The following is a 16,068-nucleotide window of genomic DNA, read 5'->3' on the forward strand; positions in this document are numbered from 1 at the left end:
GAGAACGGCAGCGACGCAGAAAAACAGGCACCGCAGAGGGTCCGAGCGCACCGAAACTGCTCTTGAACACGGCTCAACGCACAGATGCGTATGGGAAGATGCACAGAATGCACAGAAATGTATGGATTGTTTAACCAGGAGAGCAGCTGTGCCCAGCAGGAAAGGGCAGGAGGGTCCCCGCGGAGGAGCGTTTCCGCAGGGCTGCCGCCGGAGCAGGAGCTGCCGCCGCGCTCCGCGGCCGTGCGGCGAGCGGGAGCGACGAGGCCACAGCCCTCACGAGTCCTTCAAGCTCCAGAGATGGGTTATGTTGTGCTCAAAACCATTGAAAGAACGGAGCAGAAGCCTAGAAGTGAGAGCTTTGGAGAGTTCAGTTTGTTTAGACGCGTGGGTGGAAAAGGAAGAGCGACTGGAGCGACTGGAGAGTTGCTGAATCCGGTGCCTGTCCAGCGAGCACGCAGCTGGTGCAGGGATTAGGATCGGGATGTTCTTTTACTGGAAGAGCAAGAGCTGCCGGGAGCCGCGCGGCACCTTCCTGCAGGAGGAGGTGTCGGGGCCAGCGCGATCCCAACCACCTCCCAACCCTGTGCAGCACCCGCGCTAGGTGAGGCCGTATCTCCAACACCCGCATCCCGGGCTTTTTCCAATGACTGCCTTGAGCTGGGATTCAAAACTGCCAGTAGGACAAATTTAGGGCTCCTCTACAAGCTTTAAAAACACCCTTGATTGGCTACAAGTCGAATGAGAGCAAGAACTAGAGGTTATGGAGCTGTAGCAACATCTAGTTCAAACCAAGGTGCCTTAGAAATCTAGTTGCTGACCAAGAACGTGTAACAAAACATACGTGTTGCTGCTGATACAGACTAGGTGATCAGACAAAGGCAAACAGGGATTAGAAATGATTAATTTTCACTCACCAAAAATATTCAGGCCAAATTATTTTTATAAGTGAGTTACTGTGTAAATTCAAAATGAATTAAATGGGCTTTTGCCAGTGCAAATCTGGGCAAAAAAAGCAGGAACTGGCCTTAAATTTCAGGTAATGTCAATGTTTATTCATCAGCAGTTACTAACAGAGAAGTTTTGAATAAGAGCAGTTTGTAGCATGAGAGGAAATTGAGTCTTTGCTTTTAGCTGAATGACTCTTGACATTTACTGAGTTCTTCTGGGGCAACCGTCAGCCCTTCCAAGGTACCTGTGGGACACACAACTGTTGATTTATAGTCACTTCTCTGCTTGTTTTCCCCTCCCGGAAGCCTCTCAGCTTGTTGTGTTGTAGCATGGACAGCCAGGGAGGGCCGAGGCTCCTGTCACCCACTCGGTTGGGGTGTCCCCGAGCCGCACACCCGGGCCCAGCGCAGCCGGCCCCGCTTGGGACTTGCCTTAAGAGGAAGAAGGGGAGTCACATCCTGAATGTCACCTGTTATGTAAAGGAAGAAGGGGAATCACATCCCGAATGTCACCCATTATGTAAAGGAAGAACGTGACAAACTAACGTACAGATATCACCACTGCAGGCGTTTGCGTCTCGAGTGTGCGCTGACTCGGATGGGAACACTGCACACACCAGCCCTGTGCCTAACACCCTGTTGCTGGGAGAGTTCTCGCTGGCAAGATTTGAACTTACTGAAAAACAGTTTTTTACGCCACAGGAAAATATCATTTATTCTAAATATAGCTTTAATCCAAACCAGAGCTACTAACACAAATATGAGAGAAACCACCAAATAACTTCTGGTATTTCTGTTTTTAAGGAAACATTTTGACTCAGTGAAATGGCCTGTGATTAAATCTTGGTTCCAGGGGAAATTTTCAGACCACCCAAATTAAAAGTGATTTTTGAGTAAAAAGTTGTGAGCAAAATTAGGCTTAAAACAGTGCCATCCTAGAGCGACCTCAGGAGACTGCCCAAGGTCGGAGCGAGCTGTTCCTGCCTTCCCAACAGGATCCCGATAACCTGCCGTAACCTTCACCCAGCGGAGACTTAACGTTTCCCCGGATACATTGTTCTGGGAACATTTAACTCGATAACTTTCCCTTGGCTGAAACAAAAGTCTATGGACACTGACACGTATCTGAAAAAAAAAAGCGAAATGTCAGCAATTTCCTCTAATTTAAGTCATGCCAGAAAGTGCATTTGAGAAAGACTTTCAGTCCTTGTCTTTGTCATAAGTTCATCGCAGCACTTATGGCAGAGGAGGCTCCGTGGAGGGGACAGGACATAGGAGGCAGCGCGGCACGCGGCGCCGACAGCAAGCGGCTCCGGGGACTGCAGCCGAGCAAAGCGGCGCTCAGGGACACTGATGTGCCCCAAGAGGAATGAAAAATCTGCTGGAGGTTCGTGGAAAAAAGGCAGTTTCAGGTAAACAGATTCACTGCAGGGAAACTTCTATTCTAGCATCTATATTGTTGAGATAGGGAGCTGTATCGTGGACAGACCCGCACACCAGCAGCTTCCCCTCTTCATCCCACGTGGGGTTTGGAACAGGAATTCGCTTCATCCCGCTGCAGCTTTCTAATGGAATTGAGACGGCCTCCCTCCCATTACGGAGGCAGGAAAGGCTCCTCCGAGGAGTGATCCAGGAGCGACCCGGGAATCCTCTCCTCGGATGGGCGCGTGGGGCTGAGGGACCGGCACGGAGAGGCCGCGAATCCCCCTCTCCAGCCCCGCTCACCTCGTGCCACGGGGACGCAGCCCACGGGCCGGGGCCACAGCGGGTTTTGCCCCAGACGTTCATCACAGGCTCCTCGCGCCCCAAGACGCAGCTCCCGGGGGAACAGCATCCCCAGGCTGTCCAATCCAGCTGCATTTCAGTGGGACACAAGGACCTGGCTTTCCCTGGAAAAGACTTGCCTTAACGGTGCGCCTAGGGAACAAGAGGTTTTGCAGACACAATCATTATGAGGAGGATAGCTGCAGAAGGGTTTTTTTCTGCTGCTTCTTAATAACACATCCTGCCATGTCATCCTAAGCAAATCTGATTAATGCATTAATGATATACACATTTTGTTTTGTTTTTAAGCAGTTGAAAAAAAGATGTATGCTGAGCGGAAAAAAAAAACAGGAATACATGCATGGCAATTTTGTTGATATTCAAAAGAGGTTTCATGCTGCATGAAAGTGAAATTGGGCCCACGGGCTAATTAAAATGGGATTTGAATTAGGATGAATGAATTATTAGCATTATTCCTTCAAATCTCATTTACATTTAAATGTAAATGTTCGCATAGTTTGTGGTTATCGGTGAAGGAGGGGGTGTCCTCTAACTGGAGAAGCGAACAAGACTTTGCTATTCAGCAAAGAAAGGAATAAGTCACAGTCCAGCCCAGCGCTGCCAAGACACGGGGTATTTCTAAGTCTCACGTGGCCAGCAGAAAGAGAAGGAGAATCAAGACAAAAAAAGCCCTGGTGTCAATGTCTATCTGGAAACAATTCCACAATGGGGCCGTCAAATCCTGGGCATTTTAATGAGGTTCCGAAGATCCTCCTAGATCCAATTCCCTCAGCTCTAAAAAGCCCCTTGTTCAATTACGAGATGGCAGATCTTCCGCTTAATATTAATAGAAATACTAAAATAGGGGTAAGAGGTAGAGATATAAAAAGATTCTCGTGCTGTCAAAAAAATGAAGATGTCAAATATGTATCTTTTTGAAAATCAACATACATATATTCACCCAAGCATTCAGCGTAAGGATAGCTGGAATTTGCAGATAAGAAGCAGCCCTCTAATAGCCTTAGAGTGCCCTCTAGGTAATGCTAACATGGAAGGCAAAGTGACAATTTTAGCAACGTCCCCCTGCAGTGACACGATTCAGATGAAATTGCTGTCTGCTCCCTGCTGCCCCAAACCAGCCTCTCCTTCACCCAAAGCAACCGCGCTCCGCAGGAGAGCGCCGGTCCTGCTCGGAGCCCACGGGATCCCGCGGGGCCGCTCGCGGCGGCGGCTCCGGAGGCTGCCGAGGCTCTCCAGAAGCTTCCGGAGCCCCTTCCTGCAGGGGCAGGGCCCTCCACGGCACCCCAGGAGGCGCTGAGCGGGGCTCATGGCGCCGCTCTCCTGCGCGCTCCGGGAGCAACAAAGCTGCAGACGGAGCCCCACGGACACCCGCGCTCGGGGATGGGGAGGGGAATGGCGGGGAGGATGGGCAGGCAGGTGAGGAGAGGGGCCCCGCGCTGACAGGCAGCACCTCCCGGCATGGCGTGGAGGGCCCTTCCCCGCCTGAAGGGCAGCTCTTCCCCACAGCCCCTCTCCACTCGAAGGGTTTTCAGCACAGTCGAATTTAACCCTGCTCAGCCCAGACGGTTTCAGCCAGCTCCCGTATGAACTGGCCCCACACTAACCGACTCACTGAGACTCGGCCTCGACACCGCAACGGAGTAGCTGGGAGCTGCAACGGCGCCGTTTCCCTGCAGAATTGAGTCGGGCATTGGAAACTAGAAACACAAGAGCCAAGGGCAGCTCTCTACCCAGGCTTGGTTCTCCAGAGGCCAAGTGTTTGAGAGAAAACTGAGCTCTCCGAGCACTGTCTGTGACACCATGGCAAGGGCCTGCTCTTTAGGCCCTTCCAAAAGCTGAGCCAGGCCCCTAGGGATTGCTCCTCTAAAAGGAATCACTATCCTAAGGAACAAGCAAGGCCAAATGGCTCCCAATATCCCCTAACAGGAGCTTCCAGCTCCCGTCCTTACACGTTGCCCGAATCCTGAGGCTTTTGATGAGCTGACCAGCGTATTCGGTGCTCGCTTGCTACTTAGATGTCCATTTAATAAGAAACCGCCTGCTGCTTAGCTCAGGATTAGCAAACCACAAGGTCAGGAAACCACAAGGGTTTGCTGAGAAGCCCCTTGCAGAATGGCTGAGGTTGGAGCACACCTAGCCCGAGCCCGCTGCTCCGAGCAGGTCAGCCCAGCAGCTTGCCCAAGACACGGGCAGGTCTGAGCATCTCCATGGCCTCTGCGCAACCTGCTCCCATGTGCGAGCACCCTCACAGTAAAAACCCCTACCGAAAACCTCCGGAGGGCATTTGGTGACCACTGTGGTTAGATCAGAAAGGAGAATATCACATTCTCCCGTGCGCCTCGGAGACGCTTCCCTGCCTTGACACGGCCAACGGGGCTGAAGAACCGCAATTCCGCACCGCAGCCAGCGGCACCGCAGCCCCAGGGGCTCCTCCTCCGTGCGCACAGGGATGAGTGTCAGGAGGAACCGCACACTGGAGGCAGCTGACCCAAATATCACTCACGGCCACTGCGGGGAAGGGAAAGCCGCCGAAAGAGAGCGGCTCTGTCTGCTCCGGTAACTCAAAAGGCTCTTTACAGTCAACTGAGCTGGCGAAAATCAAATTGGTCCAAACTCCCAGTTCACCTCCCACCATGCTATGGCAGTCAGAGGAAACGGCGTTCGGGCCTTTTTTCACAGCTGAGCCCGAAAACAGATACGAACGAGGGCAATAAAACAGCACGGCCCGGACTGCACAACAGCCCAGCGCTGCACGCGCAACGTGGAAGGACAGCGGCTGTTTCACTGGAATGCAAATTCCAAAAGAGAGCTTCCTTTCTACAGCATCAGCTGGTACAGTAAGAGATGCCACCTCTCCCTACAAGTGTAGCATTCAAGTTCATATTATAGTTTTTTTTAAAAAAAGAAGCCTTTTCTTAAAAGAAGCCGTTTTTAGAGAAAAGGAAAATTTCCTAAGTGCAGCAAAGGACCTTTTGGGACCATGTATCCCAAATCCTTCTGATCATGACTGCCAAACAAGATGCCCAGCACGCAGAACACTTCACCAAAGCTCATTTATATTTTCCGCTTGCTGAGATGGAGGACAAGTTTCCCAGACCTCCCTTACCTTACAAAACTGCAGAGAGCCTTGAATGATCTGTACAGCACAGCAAGCCGGCAGGATCACACTGGCAGCAGCTACCCTCAAGGACGGAGCTTTACGGTGCCTTAGGAGCCCATCAGCAGCATTTTCTATAATGAGACTGTCCCCTATGCACATATGGGGGAGCAGCGCACAGAAGGCCGAGCAGAGCCGCTCTCTCCCAGGCGCCATGTGGGAAGAGCAGCAGTTCACGGCAATGGGAGCAGCAAAGCCACAAGCTGCCCAGGCAAATCTTCCTCACAAGTGCTACTGAACACAGGAAATCAATTGAGGAGTTTGTTTCAATAATTCTGTTTTCATATAATTTGTTTTGAGGGAAGCAATGCAGTAAATCAGAGCAGGCTGCTGCCTCACGAGCAAGATTTTCCTCAGGCCGAAGTTTAATTATAACAGTTCTACTTTGCAAAAGAAATATAGGCCATAAACACAGATATAATTTCAGTGTGTGTGGATTATTTTTAGTTCTTTGTTGGAAAAAAATAATTATTTGCCATAAGCACAATAAGAAATGGAGAATTACTATTTCTGGGAGCTTTTCTTTCCAAAAAAGTCGAGGTTCTGGCCGCCTCTCAGCCCTGCTCCTCACGCAGGGGCAGTCCTGCCCGCGACGCGCTCGGAGAACAGGCTCTTCCCGGGAAGAGCTGCAGGTAGCTCCAGTTTTCCCAGGGGAAGACAGAAGGCCCCTTGTCCCCACGCCTCCCACCACGCGGGTGCACACAACCATGCACAGAGTGACAGGCACTTACCTTTCCTGTGACCTGCTTTACACTGCCGCGTATTTTGCCAGCCTCATTATGAACAAGGATAAGGAAAATTACGGGCACGCCAGGCTCCTGGGGGAATGGGAACCGTAGAGGCCAAGTGTGGGAGCTGGTGATACAAAAGCGCGGTCAAAAAGCTTGGTACCAAGAGGGCAGACTGGATGGGGGCAGCAGTCCCAACCTTGCTGGGCACTGAGGGAACTTCCCGGTGGTTTCGAGGACGGCAGGGCAGTACCGCGCAGCGGAACCGCAGAGGAAACACTGCAAGATGCTGCTCCACGGGAGCTCCGCGGGCTGAACCTGCCCGTGGGCCCGCTGCGTCCCAGCACAGACACAGGGGGGTTAAAACGTACACCTAACACGAGGGAAGAGGAAGGAAAAGGGAGATAAGAGGTAAAGCAAAATCCTCCCCAGGAGCTGTGCTTGTTGACGGATTCCAGTGTCCCTTTAGGGAACCTACTGAGGATCAACACCAGGAAAAGCTTCAGGTCCTAGTGCTGCCAGAAGAGAATGGACTGCCACACTGGGAATAATAACCAGTATTCACAGTATTAGGACAGCTCCAACCCCTCTGCCAGGTGAATACATCGGGGGAAAAGTCAACAGAGCTTCAGCGAGGAACCTGCAGCCACACTGCCTGGATCCTCAAGACCTGGGGGACCCTCACCCGAGACTTTGGGCAAGGCAACTGAAAAGCTCTACTAGAAAAGAAACTTCATGGGTGAGTAACTGGGCAAAAGATAATAAACAAAACGGGAATAAGGAATCGACTCCTGCATGGAGGGAGGTCGCGGGACACCTGCTAAAACCTGCACACTATGTATGAGCAAAAAGGGACGTGAGAAGCAAGTGACCAAGCACTAAGATTGGAGGTGAGGAAGGTGAGCGACTACGAGGAGCTGCAGAAGGACCTCAGGACGCTAAGACTGGATAATAAAGCAGCAGGTGAAATTCAACGTAGATAAATACAAAGTGATGTGTATGCAAAATGAAATATAATGGAATCCGATTTCACACTGAAAAGGATGTGCCCCAAGATGACCTTTCCAGGCAGAGACGTCACCTCGGGCTGGCAGAGGCTGTTCAGTGAAAGCATCAGTGCATTCCTGCGCAGCGCGTTCGGGAAGCAAGGAAAACCTCACCATTGCTGGGAGAGGAGGAGAACTGTTCCTGAGCAGCCTGGAACAGGGAAGCAGCTGATCCTTCACTGTGCCTTAAAAATTAAGGAAAGGGACTGTTCTCCTATGGGCTGGGTGGAAAATACTTAAAAGGCGGGCAGAAGTTTGCAACAGGATTCTGGGTTTTTCATCAGCTTCCACTTCTGACCTGCATCAGAACCAGTCGGATCCCATAGGGATGTTCTCAAGGAAAAAGGAACCACCGTCTCCAACACCTCAAGTCTGGCGCTGCGGCCACTCGCAGATGGCAAGTGGCAACGTGTGAGTTTTTAGTGCTTCCCTATGGGCCAAACCTGCTGCTTCTGCCCCCTCGAAGCGCGGCCGGGATGGATTCCTGCCACCGCGACACTCTGGGACACGGATTTTGCAGACGCCCAAATCCTGGCGGGTTTTGCCCCGGACTGCAAAGAGGACCAGGCCGAGGAGCATAAATCAAGCGCAATATTGCCATGGAAGTGGAGACTGCAAATAAGCAGCATGGTAGAAAGAAGACTGTATTTGAACCAGAGAATAAGGAAAATCATTCCCATACAGCGATACTGAAGATCCCTCTGTATTTTTCCAAACCCTTCCATTTCTTTTTCAATATATATAAGCCGGGGATCCCATTTTCCACTGAAAATGCTTTTCTTTTTTCAGAAAAAAAGTTGATGTATTTCAATGTCAAATAAGTTGCTCTTGTAAGCACGTCTGCTTTAAATAAAGGTACCATTTCTTGAACACCTAAACAAATTACAGTGAAAAAAAGATGATTTTCAGTAAAATACTTTTCATACAGCACAGTTTACCCATTAAAAAAAGACACGCTGCGTTTGAGAACCTTAATTATTTTACACCATGAAAAATAACAACACACAGAGCTGCCAGATGTGCATCCCCCATCCCCGGACCACCTGCAAACGCTGTTTTTTCAATAAGGTTCCCCCAGATTTTGCAGCATGACTTCCAGGCTGTGCCCCCATCGCGTACCGCGAGCGGGGAGCACGGACGAGGGGTCGGAAGCTCATCCTCAGGGCAGCGGACGGAGCCCACGGAAGGAGCGGTCTACGCGCACACGAGCGCGACTCCCCTCGCTCTACAATCCAGAGGTCGTTTGATTTTCCTCATTTTTCCCCATTTTGCTCCCTCGGAAGCGCAGGGGCAAAGAGGCGCTGCTCTTGGATTTCTCTCTCTGAAACAAGGAGAGGCACCGTGTGTGGGTACCTAAAAATCCCGATTCTTTTTCTTTTCCTGACAAATACGCAACAGCAAAGGTGGAACTAAAATCCCTGCGAGCTGAAAGCCGATATCGTGCCCTTATTTAGGCAAAAAATCCTGCTGACTTCAATGATTTCCATCTACGAAAGGTAAATAGGGGGAAATCCTTTGCTCACACATGTGAAAACGTAAATCCCAGAGCAGAGAGTCGCTTAGGCCTAATTTAGAGCCTGAAAGGAATCCTGCTAATAAGTGGGCTGGGTATATACAGTTAGGCACAGGCTAAAGTGCCTGGATGATCTGGAAAGACCCCGAAATCCGCAGAAAGCAGAGATTAAAGCAGACCTGGCTGTGTGTTAAGCACAGTGGCATGAACAGAAGGACTCACGTTAAACTTGGGGGCAGGAGGGGGCCGCGTGCGTGTGTGTGTGTTGAAGCATCTGTTCAAGTTTAAGCACATAAAACATTTTTCAGCCCAGTGACTCCATAGGGAAATGCCTCGTACATCAGCTCATCTGACTCAAATTTTCCATCGCATTTGCCTTAATACAGTTTTGTCCATAAATATACCATCCCCTTTTCCAAATATAGCTATTTTTTTATTTATAGAGCAAGAAAATGCTGTAACTCCTGCTGTTACTTAAATCTCTGGGATTTTCCTTGAAATGCAATCACTGAGAAATTATTCACTTCGATTATTTAAGTACTGACTTAAGCTATAGACACTTGCAAAAAACGAAAACCATTTATTTTTGCTGCAGTATTTGCCAGTCTCTGATGAAAACCCCTTGAAATTTTACTGCCACCCTTCAGGAACGTGTGTTACCCAGGCGATATGTAGCAACATCACAGGAATATCATCCTCTGCCTTTGCCCAACCGTCCCTATCAGTGTGCCAATTTAATTCATAACGCAGCTGTGAACTTTTGCCCTCGGTCTTGATTTTGCATCAAAGAAAACCAAGGGTTTTTAAAATCCCGACCGGATTTTCTTGACAGTCCCTGACTCGAAGAAGAAAAAATAAATAAAGCTGCGTGCTACTAGCCAAACAAGGGCAATGATTCATATCTGTTGTAAAAGGAGCGCAGAAAAGGAAATCTAACACAGCCTTTTTCCCCTCCGAGGAGCATCTGAAGCATTAATTCTTTTTTTTTTTTTTTTTGTGTCTGTGTCTTTTAATAGAAAACAAACAGCCTACTGAAATGTTCCCAAGCTTGGCCAGCAAATGTATGTAATTTAGACTATTAGAAAGTAGAGGTTTTCTGAGAGCATTTAAAAATGGAGCAGTATTGAACACAGCGAGTAAAAGCTGAATTCACAGAATTGTGTCATTGTTAACAACTTCAGTGGAAAGAAAATACGTGGGATTGTCGCAGGGCTGGAGCACAGGATGGAGGAATTCCACTCCTGCTGCTCATCGGAAGCACAGGGAGCAGCTGGAAAGGCCGATAATCGCGTGGGTTTTTGCAATGAACATATTCATTCACCGAGCGCAACAAAAAGGACCGTTTTGCTGCAAAGGGGACGCGACGCCGTCGCCCGCGAGGGCTCCGGGCCGGCTCTCAAAAGCGCTTCTGTAACTGGGGAAGCTTCGTGCGCGACACGGGGACACGACCAAGGAGCAGATTTCCTCGCTCCGGTTGGCGGTGTTAGGGCTGGAGCAAGGGAAAAAGGGAACAGTGCAAAAAATAATCAGTAGGAAACCTTAGTGAAAGGTTTTTTGTGGGAGTAATTTACCGCCTATTAACTAGATTAAGAAAAAACAAATCTGGGGCACAGAGGGACTTTGCTGAACGCGTGGAAAACAAAAGCTGAAAATCATATGGGGAGAAATCCTGCCCGTCTAATGAGGAGCGGCGCGGACAACAAGGGGCTCTGTTCTCCGCGCGCCGCCGCGCGGCTCTCCCCGCTCCGCGCCCTAATGACGGTGGCCGCTGCCGCCGCTCGCGAGCGCTGCCCGGCAGGGACGGCGACAGCCCCAGCGAGGCCGCCGCGCGCTCCAGGCTGCCCGTGGAGCGAAAGGCGGCAGCAGCTTTGGGAAAGAGGCCACGCTGGCGCCGCGTGCCCGGCTCGGTGCCCGCCTCGGAGGCCAGGTCGGGATCTCTCCGTCGCTGCCGCGGCGCTCGGATGCGCTCCGGAGGGAGCACCGGGCCACGCGGCTCCGCGGGGACAAGCCAGGCCGAGCTCCCGGGGGCACCCGGGGGTTCCGCGCTGGGGACGCCGCTGCTTCTGGTGCAAGGGGACGAACAGAGCCCCGCGTTAACCGAGCTCTCCCGCTGGGTGACCGGGCGAGGACGGGCTATACAGCCAGCGCAGGGCGAGCGCCCCGGGCAGGAGCGCTGCCCAGCGGACTCGGAGTCACCCGGCAGATCCCAGCTCCGGCTCCCATCCAGCCTGGTTTGCTTCCCAAGTTTCCCACTGAAAACCTAAAGCTTTATAACAAAACCTGCTTCTCCAGCATCGCTGCTTCATCGAAAGGCAGCGGTAGATGTGTCTGGAGCCCCCGTGGGCACCGGCTCCTCCACCACAGGCACCTACAGAGGCTCCCACACAGGCACTCGTGGGGTTGAACGGCTCCCAGGACCATCTTCCCAGATGCTGCTGTTGCCTACGTGATACCTACGCATCGCTCCAGGAGCTCCACGCAGCCGCCCGCGTCGCACCCCTCGCCTGCACTGAATGAAAAGCACTCCCGAGAGGAGAGCTGGGGATTTGTTTGTGTTTAGAGACGTTGCTAGCAGTCCAAAAATGAAGTAAGTTACTAAGTCAACACCTGCACACGGTAAAATTCAGCACAAACTCCCCACCGACAAGGAGTATTCTGCGATTTAGGAGCAGTGCCCCCGGACCCTGCCCTGCTCAGGCACAAGCTGGACCGGGCAGGACCAGGCGAGACCCGCGGGATAGCGCTTCACCTGGGCAGCACAGCTCCCAAACCAATGCACTTACCACATACAATTCTGTAGAAAAACAGAGCCTCTCAAATTGAAAAGCCAGAAGTAGGTACTAAAATCTCCCCTGAATTGTTAAAACTGCTCTAAATTTGCCCAGTGGCCAAGCAGAGGCTCACTGTACCCTTGCTAGATGCAGACCACACTGTTACCACCTTTATTGTCCCCACAAATGCACCGAAAACCTGTTATTGAGTCTTATTTTAACGTCCTCTTCGCTAGGAGGCAGATGGGGCTGCTGCCAGCCTGTTTCTCGATCCTTTCTCAGCTCTTCTCTAACCCAAAGCAGGCTGCAGCACCCAGTCTGCGACTCATTTTTCACTTATTTTCCAACCTTTGCATCGCTTGCACATTATCCATGATGATTCCTTCGAAAAAGCGGACAAGAAGATTCACTAAGGAGAGGCTACGAAGGGATCCACCTATGGGATCCACCTAGAAAACTTTGCGACAATTCCTCCTTCATAACAGTGCTTTCCAACCTTTAAGTAGTTTTTTTTTAACAATAAAAACCTTTATGTAACTCCATCAATTTAAAATATATATATATGTTAATTAGGATTCCTATTATCAATAATCCAGGCTTTCTTGCATCAGCAAAAATATGATAGAACTTGCAATTTTACCCTTAAAAAGTTTAAAGGCAGTCACTTTGGTAAGCGCACAGCCAGTCTGAAGTTATTTTTTAAAATAACTTTTCAAATTTTAAACTGATGCAAGTTTAAAATTAAAAACAGGGATGAGTGAAGCTGGAGGACAAGCAGAAGAAGCGGTAACAAATAGTTACCAAACGCGTTTTCTATATGGATGAGAGAAAGGAGACGGTCTTGTAAAATAACTTGTGTTTTAAGGAACACAAGCCTCCAAAAATATTTGCTGAAACTTATTAAAATTAAGTTTATCTTTCTGTTTTGCCCCATCCTTTGCCATTTCAATTCCAAAAACGCGATGGTCGAGTTGCAGCTGTCCAAAAGAGACAGCGAAAGGATCGTTCCGACAAGGAAGCAGAAACATCCGCAGGGCACAGCTCCAAACTCGATACGAGCCCCAGCCTGGGCACCTAACGGCGGGGTCGGCCCGGCCGGTCCTTACCTGGCATCGCGCTCAGCCGCGGGCATCGCAGGGAGCCTCTGGCACGGAAGGGCCGCGGCGGCTTCCCGAGTTCCAGCGCATCCAGCAGCTCCGGGCCGCGGCGGACGCTCTGCCGCCCGCGCTCCGCCGGCCCCGCAGATATGGAGCGGCTCATCCCGCCCCCGGCCCCCCCGGCGCCGCTCCGGGCGGGAATGCCGCGCGGCGGGAACGCCGCACTCCGCCGCGCGCGGAGTCCGGGGAACGACGGGGAAGCAGCGCCCGGACTGCGCCCGCCCTGCGTGCGGATCGCTAAGGAAAACACTCGCACACCTCTGCTTTCATACAGCAGATCAAAGCTTATTTGTTTCATGTAACGGATTGGGGCTGATTTGCTCCCCCCAGGAAAACGCAATTTTAACGTATTCTCCGAAAGAATCAAAAATAAGGAGAACAGTGTTTTTATTTCTTTAAACACAGGCCTTGATAGAAAACAGCCGCTTTCCTCTCCTAACAGACCCAAAGGAGGGAAAGGAGCATTTTTGGATCAACTAATTCACACCACTGAATGGCTGAACACCAGCGCGAAACAGATTTCTCACCCAAAGGGAGAGGATGATTTTTCTGCTGGTTCTTCTCTCCTTACAGCGTGCAGAAACACAGAGTGGGGAGACCCGGTGGCCAGACACCCGCTTTTCTCTTCCCCTCTCATTTCTAAACACTGGCTAAGGACAAAAAGGCCGATTCCAGTGTGCTCAAGTACCCCCAGCGCACATACGTGCCCTAATTAAATCTATACGCATCATCTTCCCTTTGTAATCAATGTGACGACGGAACCGAATTGGAGCGTCCCTAGGAAGCGAGGGCTAAAGGGGCAGAATTGGATAAAACGGGCCCCCGGCAGTGCCGGTACCGACGCCATCCCGGAGGGATTCCAACAGCAAGGCAAGGCCTACCAGGAGCCCAAACTTTCCTAGCAAAACTCCGGGAGCCGATGGAGGCGCCGGATGCTTCTCCCCGGAGCGTCAACCCAGACCCGACAGCCGGAGCAGCCGCTACCAGCGCAGCCATCCCAGCGAGCCCCCCATTTCCAACCTCATTTTGGCGCCACGGCGGCGGGTTTGAGCCAGGAACTGAGCGTGTGCGATGGGGACGAGCGCCGGGACGTGCCCAGCACGGCCGTGCCCGGCCGGGGAGGGGAAAGGGCCGCGCCGGAGCCCGGGCCGGGTGCCCCGGTACCTGTTACACCTGCCCGGCCGGCGGCAGCGCGGCCCGGCCACGGGGCCAACCCCGCGGGCCCCCCGGCCCCGCGCAGGGCTTCGGGGGGAAGCGCCGGGAACCGCCGCCGAGCCCCAGCTGCGCCCCGCGAGCCGGGGGGGACGAAGGCGGCGGCTCCGCGGGCTCCGACGGCCCCTGGGGCCCCTCAGCCCCGCGGCTCCGACGGCCACTTCGTCCCCCCGGTCCCCTCAGCCCCTCCGGGTCCAACGGCCGCGCCGTCTCCTCAATCCCCCCCGGCCCCCTCAGCGACCCCGGACCCAGCGGCCCCTCGGTCCCCTCAGCGCCCCCAAGGGTCCCTCGGTCCCCTCAGCCCCCCGGGCAGCGCCCGCCGCCGCCTCCCCCGGGCGCGGGAAGTTTGGCCGGCGGCGCCGCTGGCGGCGGCGGCTCCCGCCCCCCGTCCCCGCTCACTCACGGCGCCGCCGCCGCCCCGCGCGGCTCCCGCTCATGGTCCCGGCGGCCCCGCAGCCTCCCGGGCCGCCCACGCGCGCGGCCGCTGCCCCCGCGCGGGGAGGGGGCGCGGGGCGCATGCGCGCAGACCCCTCCCCCCCGCCGCGAGCGCGGCGACACGCGGGGACCGTCCCCACGCGCCGCCCCCACGCGCGGGGCCCCGGGAGCCGCCGGCGCGGCCGAGCCCGGCCCACTCGTGTCACGGGCGGCTCCGGCTCCCCGCGGAGGGCGACGCTCCGCGCTCAGAGCGGGACTCGGGTTCCAGGCCGGGCCAGGGGGCCGCGGGTCGGGCCGGTTCCCACGCAGCGGAAAAATCCCTCTGCGGCCGCCCGGGCAGATCCCGACGGCCGCTTATCTCCCCGCGCGGAGCCCGGGTCAGCGTTTTCCAGGCGCTGCGTAGGAAGCGGCTCCTTCCCACGGCCCCGGGGCCGCGGGCGCTGGCGGGGGGCTCCTCCCCGCCCGTTAGCCCAGGGAAAGGGGCTTGGAGCGGGACAATGAGGCCGGAAAGGGCCGAGCGAAGCGATAAGGCCGGAGCCCCCAGCCCCATGGGCGGCAGGAAACCCTTCCCGCTGCTTTCCAGGCCCTGCTCCACCATCCTGCCCCGTGCACGGGAGAGGAGCTGCTTTCCATGAGCTGCTTCCTTCCCCGCTGTCCCGGAAAGCCCTGTGGAAACAAAGCGCAGAGCTGGGTTCAGCCCGAGCCCCCGGCGCGGGGCTCAGCCCAGGACAACGCGGGATAAGCGGCTCCACGGAGCAGGAGGCAGGGAGAGGGCAGCAAACGCCCGGAGCAGAGCTGGGTTTACAGCACACGGCGAGCTCCAAGAGGAGCCAGCGTCCGCCTGAAGCAGCGCCAAGAAAGGAAGAAAATCCGAGTATGGGAGCGGGTGAAAATGTTCTGGGCGAGGGAGTCAGGGAGATTCTGCAGGGGTAATCGGGGCAGCGCTGCCCCCACTGAGCACCAGCGAAGACAGAGGCGCTCCCGGCCCCCAGCTCCCCTCGAGCGATCACACACAGCCACCCGGGCGGGATGTTTGTATTAACGTTTATAAGGACTCAGAAAAACTCTTGTACAAAAAGGTAAGAGCCAGACTTGCCCTTGCTCCAGGGAAGGCTTCTAGGACCCATTTACACTCCGTCCCTAGTAATCTTAACGTTATATTCATGCTGCTGCACAGCAGCGGGGGCCACACGCAGGGACAAGCCGTGTGGCCGGAGGGGAACCCTCCTCCCTGGAGGCCTCCGTGGCCAAGGAGAAGCTTTGGGGCTCGGGGTTGCTCCTGAGAGCGGCCGCGGAGGAGCCACCACGGAAGCAGGT

This window comes from Tinamus guttatus, unplaced genomic scaffold, assembly GCF_059628265.1.
Source record: "Tinamus guttatus ecotype Peru unplaced genomic scaffold, ASM5962826v1 Tinamus_guttatus_pri_ptg000732l, whole genome shotgun sequence".
Taxonomy (NCBI): Eukaryota; Metazoa; Chordata; class Aves; order Tinamiformes; family Tinamidae; genus Tinamus; species Tinamus guttatus.